The 7,814-nt window shown below is 48.9% G+C and overlaps 1 long non-coding RNA gene across 1 annotated transcript in view; it reads right to left on the minus strand.

Moving 5' to 3' along the window:
* Nucleotides 1–694: 694 nt before the first annotated feature.
* LOC109314598 overlaps nucleotides 695–7,814 on the minus strand; it is a 15,664-nt gene continuing 8,544 nt past the window's right edge. Inside the window, exon 3 of the long non-coding RNA XR_002102321.1 lies at nucleotides 695–980. This is a non-coding gene — a long non-coding RNA (uncharacterized LOC109314598). The remainder of the gene's footprint in view (nucleotides 981–7,814) is intronic.

The following is a 7,814-nucleotide window of genomic DNA, read 5'->3' on the forward strand; positions in this document are numbered from 1 at the left end:
TGCGTGCAATCGGGAACAGAGCGGCGCGTTTCGGCGGAACAAATGCAGCGCTTGGCAACCCAGCAAGAAGGCTCTGCCCGGATTATTTCCTACCTGTCAATTTCCAGCTGTCAGGCGATGAAGCAAGAGCACGGACTTGTGAGGTCTCTTGCTTCATGACCGTGACAAGCCTTTTGGCTGTACAGAGCAGAGATGTAGTCACGGAGGGAAGAAACAGCAAACATCTAAAGTAAGGGAATAACCCCCAAACTAATACCCGTGTGCGGGAGCAGAAGGAAACCACAGAACTGAAGCCTCCCGCAGGTGACCGTGAAAACGCTGCAAGGAAGAGCAGTGCATTAAAAGTAAAGGCATCCACATTAGGGGTGGAAAACTCTCAGTTTGCACAACCGTTCTGGAAATACGTATTCCAGACAGGAGGGTTTTGCTCCAAGCTGCTAGCCCAGCTATTCACAGCGCTCCCGTTGTGCTCACAAAGCGCTCTATTTTACATTTTTTCACAATGACAAGCAACTTATCTCAGTCCCTGGAGCAGGAATCAAGACTCCCAGTGAACAGTTTGAATACCTGGACATTATTTGTTCACCAGGCTAAAGCTAGTCTGTTTAGGTCCTGCTTCTTCCAGCACGTTCGCTATTGAACAGAATACAAGGGAGGGTCATTCTTCACTTTGATTTCCACGTACGAGGTAGAGTCCCTTGCGCAGTGCGTTTGGAGTGGGACGTTTCTCGTACTCCAGCATGCGCCTTGCAAGGGTCGGACCTACCACTGGGAACCTGAGGTTTTCCCGTCCTTTCCCACTGTCAAACACCTCCTCTGAGCGTGCACGCTGTGCAGGCAGGTGTGACGCGGGGTGTAACGTATGTGCGCCTGTGTTCTTATGTTCAGATCTCCCTGACAAAAGGCATCGCACATTCGGGTCTGGCTTTCTAAATACCTCCCAGGCCTTTGTTCTGGGCAGCATCCTACCCACCGCCAAACTCAGGGGCGTATAAGCTGTTACTGGATCCAACTAGGATACTGATTGTCATTAAAATCACTTAAACCAATGTTTCTCAACCCGTGGGTTGCAAGGATATATGAAAGGGTCGCGAATGAACTTTAAAAATAGAGTCTCCTTTAAAGGAGAAAACATGGGAAACCGGGGCGTTTCCCTTGCAGGCTGGCAGCAGACTGGGGGCAGAGGGCAGCAGGTCGGAGCGAGGGGCATTGGCTCAGGGCTGCCTCTTGATGTTTACAAAGGGGACCTGGTACCAAAAGGTTTGAGATCCACTCACTGACTTTAACATTAGACTTGGGAGGAAGCTGCTGGGTAGAGCTCCCCTGCTCCATGCCCACAGTTTATTCCATCTCTGTTCTCAGGAGCTAAAAACAGACCATGATTTAATCCAGGGACTCCACATCAAAATAGGGCAGGGACAGCCCTTTACACTCAGCAGCTTGAATGGCAACTGGGCAAAGTGTTAATTCAAACACTTCACAAGTCGTGGGCACTCCCTCCACCCAGGATGATCTGTACCTGGCTCATTGATGGGTCTTGAGTCCAGTGCAAAGAGCCCAAGGATTGGACTTCACACAAATAGCAAGCATGGGACAATAGGTTTGTAACCGTGTAGGATCCCAGAATAAAAGGCTTTGTCCCAAGAAACTGGTAGGGCCTCACTTTTTAGCCACACAACATGAACTGATGTACTCAGTAACATCCTATTGAGAGGACGAGCAGTGTTTCGCTGTGGTTGTAGGGGACAGGACTAGAAGCTGCAGCAGGGGACATTTAGGTTGGAGATGAGGAGGGACTTTCTGACTCTCGGGGTGCTCCAGCATTGAAACAGGCACCTGAGGAGAGAAGCTGTGGGACCTCCATTCTTGGAAACTTGTGGGAGCAGGTTAGACCGAACTTGGCTGGGAAGGTTTAGTCAGGAATGATCCTGTCTTGAGCCAGGGGTTGGACTAGTGACCTCACGAGGTCCCTTCCAGCCCTGCTGTCCTTTGACTCCTACGATCACGCATCACCCAGTGAAGAGCGTGCTGGGGTCTTCACTGCATCGGTCTGCAAACCCATCCACTCTTGCAGGAGAAACATAGGACTCAGCAAGTAGGCTAGGGTTAGGGTTAGCAGTAGCGTTGCCAGTCTTTTAAACTCTTAAATACAGTCAGTCATTTTTTACATCTCATGCTTTTAGTGACGCTTGAATCTCTGTGAGCATTAAGCATCTGTCTGGGAAAGCCGACCCTGCAAGGAGGCTGGATCTTGGTCCGAATCAGCCAGTTACGTGCAATAATCGCTGTCTGTGGATGGACCGACAACAACGCCTTTGCTGATCGTGTTACACATCCGTCAGACTCAGTAAATATTTTCACTAACTGATAATAGTGTGTACAGTACTCTTCTAGTTTTGTTACATGGCCAATCTATAAACTAGTCATAAAATAAAAATACTTCTACATTCAGGTTGCAAAAGTAAAATTGGAGGAGCATAGTTTCCCATACTATGCTCCAATTTTAGTTTTGCAACCTAACTTCCTACTTATCCACAGGAAAAGATGGTCGATATGATTATTTGGCCACGTTTTTTTCTTTAGGCTGTGGAAAAGATGACATATGATCAGCTGCGGATTGTGCAGGAAATATAGGTACCCCTTTCAGAGGGAAGCTCTGTCCGTGCTAGTGTTGGAACTGGGTCTCAACTGGCATTCAAATGTGGCTAGCACCAGCAGAGGTCTTGAGTGGTTTCTCTGATCTGTATGATCTGGGACGTTTTTCCCCCCTTAAATGAGAACTGTGCTAGCCAAACTGTACAAAGTTAGTTTCATAGATTTCATAGACATTAGGGCTGGAAGGGACCTCGGGAAATCATCGAGTCCAGCCCCCTGCCCAAAGGGCAGGAAGTCAGCTGGGGTCATAGTTGGTAGTCAGGAGTGTAATCTAAAACACAACATCTAATCCCGTTCCTAATGAAGTCTGTAGGGATTTCACTCAGACCTTCAATAGTAGTCTGAGGGGATATCTGGCTCTTAGAGAGAGGTAGAGAGAGGTGAATCAGACCATGCTAGGACCACATGCACAACTGTTCTTGAGTACATTGGCAGGCACAATGTGACTGGGGCCTCTGCCAGAGAGAAATGCATATGGCCATGCAAGATTTCAGGAGCAGTTCTTGAAAGCAGTTTCATGTAACAGCAATTTGCTGATAGATGCAAACAGGGACCAAAGTTTAATTGCCTCCAGAGAATGATGAAGGTACCGACTGTCTACTGGAAATGATCTACTGCAGGCTGGCGATGTTACCTGACACTGGCAAACACCTTGAGATCCAGAGATGCTACTGAGATGCTCAGAACTACAGCAGAGCAGTGTGCTATATTTTGCACTAGACCAGTAAAGGAAAGTAGAGCTTATTCCTTATCAAAATACTGGAAAAGAACCGCAGTGTGTAGGGACAGATGCAGAAGAGGAGGTTGGCACCCGTTTGACTGGTGGGCAACCGAGTCCCCAGATAATAAGGGAAAGAAGAACAGTTAACCAAAGACTTGCAAAAGCTGCAGTGGGGAGCTCGAAAGTCTCCAGCCTAGTTATAGCTGCTGCTGCAGTTTTGCAAGCAGTGGGGATGAATCCTATCTCGGCCCTAAGTAAAGGTTCAAGGCATGTATTGCTCTGCTTGAAGGTGCTGCTGGACTCCAGTTTGGTAGGACCACCTGAGATCTGGTGTTACGCGGTAGGAGGCTGGTGGTGAAGGGAGTGAGGGGAAAAGCCCAGGCCTGTGTTCCCTGTCTCAGGGTGTGATGGGATGGAGGGGTTAGCAAATGATCTGGGCAGTAGTGTCGGCTGGTGCCACTTGCTCTCATCTGGCACCTGTCTGCTAAGACCAGGGTACAGCCCACCGAGTAGCAGACAGTGTGGCATAAAAGCCTGTTTGACCTCAGCGGTTGGATTATACATTCTGCCAGTAAGTCAGAAACGCTAGCCCAGACCCCTCCATCTCCCAGTCTCTATCGGCTAAGGGCCTGGTGCAAAAAGCTAAGGCAGGTCAGGGTTAACTCATGGTAGTAAGGACTCTGGTTCCCTCTATATTGGGATAAAGCAATTTTCTGAGCCAGTTTTAACCCCATTCAAAACTAGTTGGGACTAATCTGATTTACCTGGCCCCTGTGAACAAAGCAGTGCTAAGAGAGCTGCCCCACAGCGCAGTGTTGAGGCCTAGCAAAGTACATCAGATAAGACAGATTAGCTCGAATTCTACTTCACAACTCATTTTGGTAAATGGCTCTATCCCCAGGAAGCTCCTCTGTGCCAGCAGGCCTGGGGTGGGTGGCTGGGGGAGAGACATCTCCCTGTGCCTTGCGTTATTACTTGCTCATTTTGCTCTGTTGGTGGGAGCTTTAGTGTAGACAGGCCACAGGCATTCTTATGGCCATGTTATCCAGTCAGCTGAGGGCAGATCTGGATGTGACAGGTTAGAAAATGTCCATCTCTGCTATCTCCCATTGCTGTTCCTGGGGAAGGCGCACCACTGGTTGTATGAATACAAGGCAATACCTCCAAGGTGCAGAGTAAGTGGGTGCGAAGGCAACTGCAGAATTGAAGACAAATACAAGTGGAAGAATAACACGTGGGCTGTTAATTGTATTCAGTTATAAAGATAAGGAACCCTGTGTGTGTGCACATGCACACACACTCAAGTGCAATGCATCATCATTGAATTAATTCAAAGATGTATGTGTTGAGAAGACAGAAAATAGAAACATTTTGATTTCAGATCATATAATCCTAGAAAATGAGGGTTGGAAGGGACCTCAGGCAGTCCCATCTAGTTCAACCCCCTGCTCCAGGCGGGACCAGTCCTAACTACATCATCCCAGCCAGGGCTGTGTCGAGCTGGGTCTTAAAAGCCTCCAAGGATGCAGACTGCACCACCGCTCTGGGGAGCCTGTCCCAGTGCTCCACCACCTTCCTCGGGAGAAAGTTTCTCCTAATATCCAACCTCAACTTCCCTTTCCGCAACCTGAGCCCATTGCTCCTTGTCCTGCCATCTGCCCCACTGAAAACAGCCCAGCCCCATCCTCTGTGCAGCCCCCCCGCAGGGAGGTGAAGGCTGCTATTCAGTCCCCCTCGGTCTTCTCTTCTGCAGACTCAATCAGCCCGGGTCCCTCAGCCTCTCCTCGCCAGTCCTGTCCCCCAGCCCCACAACCATTTGTTGAACTTCAGACTCAGAAGACCTAATATGAAAGGAGATGATAGCTTCCTTCCCATCCTCTCAGAAGAATCACGTCTCTGACAGATCTGTACAGTGGGGTCAGAATCCCCTTCTCTGGTATCTTTTTTCTACCAAACCAAAACCCAGCTTGTCACCTCGGTTTCAAGCCCCATCTGGCCACTGGGAAAGGCTGGTAAACAGCACAGCGAACACAGTTCTCAGATCATGCAGTCAGTTTTGTCCAGCACGGTTGAATTTTCCCTGAAGAGTTCAGGTATGTTTTAATTTTAATTTGATACAATTATGTTAATGGGATTTTTTTTTTTAATTCTGCTCAGCTTGTTCTTGCCAGTCTTCTCTGGCACTCAGTGCCTCTGTCACATAAACCGGTTCAACCAAGGCCAACCTTGAGGTTCTCACCTGAGATTGAACAAGCACTCATATAGCAGCTAAGGTGAAAAGGCCAGACATATTTCAAGCTGTTCTCTGTGCTGTGGGCCTAATAGGTTCATACGAAAGCCAGGCTGGAAGGGACCTCACAAGATCATCTAGCCCAGCCCCCTGCTCCAGGCAGGATCATCCCTGTCAAAAACCATCAGCCAAGTGTCCATCTACCTGCTCTTGAAAGCTTCCAAGGATGGAGATTTCACAACTTCTCAAGGTGCCTGTTCCAACGCCTGACCACCCTGATAGAAAGTGCCTCCTAATCTCCAACCTGAATTTCCCCTATTGCAGCTTGAGAGCATTGCTGCTGGTCCTGTGTCCTACAGCCAGGTGGGCCTGATGGTTTCCCCAAGGTTACCTAGACAGATCTCTCTGCCGTGGGACCCCGCCGACGCGTGGGGAGTCAGCGGCCAGGACAGCCAGAGGGAGTTTTCTCCATCTCGGCATGCACTTGAGACGAGATGAAGTCTGTTAGCTCTGGGCTACCAGAGAGATGCAGCTCCCGGGACTAAGCTAGCTTCTGTACCTCTGCACAGCATTGCCTTGCGCTGCGTGAACACACCTTCAAACCCATTGCACTTGCAGCACGGCCCAGACTTGCAAGGCTTCTCCATGGGCTTCCCATAAGCAGCCAAGCTTTCCTGTTATGATCCAGCTCCTCTGCTCTGCAGCTGAACAGCAGACTAGCCCAGGGGACGAGGGGCATCCAGGCAGGTTGGCCTTTAGGCCCTTTCCTTTCGGACATAGGAAGGACCTCTGAATTATCAGGGCCTGTGCCCCAGCACCTGGCCACCGCTACCACTTCCCTTTGCCCCTTTGCTAATTTATCTACTTGAGGTTAAAATGATTAAAAGTAACTTTGCCTAAAAGCAAAACCATTCAATTTAGCTCCTCCGTAGCTGAATATCACTGATCCTTGAAACATGGCTGATCCTGTACCTTTCCATATTGCTGTTTCCAATATGCTTCATGCCGTGCGCAGCAGGGAGCTTTGATTCCTCCTGCCAATATTTTAAGTTTCTGAATGGTTTTCTAAGCAACAGGTTTTTTCTCTTCTGTTGTGAAATTCTGCCCCAAGATATAAAGATTTAGTAACACACATTCCCACCGTACAATCACAGCACAAAATGTACTGTTTACTCACAATCCTGATGCAAAATATGCCGCATCCTTCACATAAGCAGTGCAAAACGTACCGATGGTATCTTCAAGACAAAGGAATTTGAAAAAAATCAACATATTGTCCCTTCTCCGGCAGGCAACCACCCCCTATGGCCAATGTAGTCTTGTGAAAGAGACACTGCTGTGTCCAGCCTCCCGCTCCTGCTCTCCTTGGGAAGTGGATGTATCTGATGTCTGATGCGATGCCAATACCTCCCCCTCTCCAACCGTTTTAGATTGGACCCCTTTGGGCTCCTTTCACATTGCAGATTAAGCTAAGCTAGCCTGGAAGCCGTTCACAACCAGTTCAGCCTCACTCGTGCAATTTGAACACCAGTGCAGACAAAGGCTGAAGACCAGAGTCAGGACTGACAGTCCTTTGCAGTCAGAAGACTGGTACCTTCCTCTAAGATAATACACCCTAGACTACAAAAGGCTCCCAAATGTTCCACAATTAATACTCCTCATCCTTGTATACGTTTCATCACCTGTGTCTTCTGGGAAGGATTTTCTGTATAGCCGGATACGCCCTGCTCTGGGATAGCAGGAGACATCTCCAGAACCCTTCCAGCACTGGAAGTGAGAGCTTAAAAATCTAATATTGACTTCCCCTGGGGTAATACAGACCATGAGGAGAGAGTAAGACTGATCCTATATGGTTCATACTGTCCAACTGAGGAGCCTGACAGGAAGAACCTCCTCCGTGCTGTCTCGCTGCAGACTTAGCCGAGGTCTGTGATGTAAGATCTGAGCGCACTCATCCTTGACCCACTAGAGCAGACACATGCAACAGATGCAAGTCAACTGAGATCTTAATAGGTTCCTAAATAGTATCATAGTATCATAGTAGCTAGAGTCGGAAGGGACCTAGGTAGATCATCTAGTCCGACCCCCTGCCTTGGCAGGAAAGAGCCCCGGGGTCAGCCAGCTTGTGACCGTTATTTCTGGTCACTCCTGGCAGCGCACGGGGGAACAGGGACTCCCCCAATACCTGCTGATCCCCCCGACCAGTTT

This window comes from Crocodylus porosus, unplaced genomic scaffold (genome assembly GCF_001723895.1).
Source record: "Crocodylus porosus isolate Cpor-Errol unplaced genomic scaffold, CroPor_comp1, whole genome shotgun sequence".
NCBI classification, from domain to species: Eukaryota; Metazoa; Chordata; order Crocodylia; family Crocodylidae; genus Crocodylus; species Crocodylus porosus.